Here is a 300-nt window from a genome sequence, read left to right as displayed (position 1 = left end):
CGTCAGGGACAGAGGAGCGAGGCGCCCGCCGGCCTGACGAGCCGCCTCCCCGCCAGCGCGAGCGCGAGCGCGCCTCCAGGAGCAAGCCGCTCGCGTGCGCCTCGGACAGGAGACGGGCTGGGGACGCCCCGGGCACCCGCCTGGCCTCGGTCCCAGTCGAGGGGGAAGGGGAGCCTGGCTCTGCCCCTCCGCCCTCACTCTGTTGTTGCCAGGCCAGCACCGGTAGGCGACAGGGAGCGGGCTGGCAGCCCTGGGACCCGATTTTGCTGTGGAGAGGGCCAGCTCCCTCTGCCTGCACCT

Source organism: Alligator sinensis, unplaced genomic scaffold (genome assembly GCF_000455745.1).
Source record: "Alligator sinensis unplaced genomic scaffold, ASM45574v1 scaffold773_1, whole genome shotgun sequence".
In the NCBI taxonomy this organism is placed as follows: domain Eukaryota; kingdom Metazoa; phylum Chordata; order Crocodylia; family Alligatoridae; genus Alligator; species Alligator sinensis.
This window is presented reverse-complemented; position numbering follows the sequence as displayed.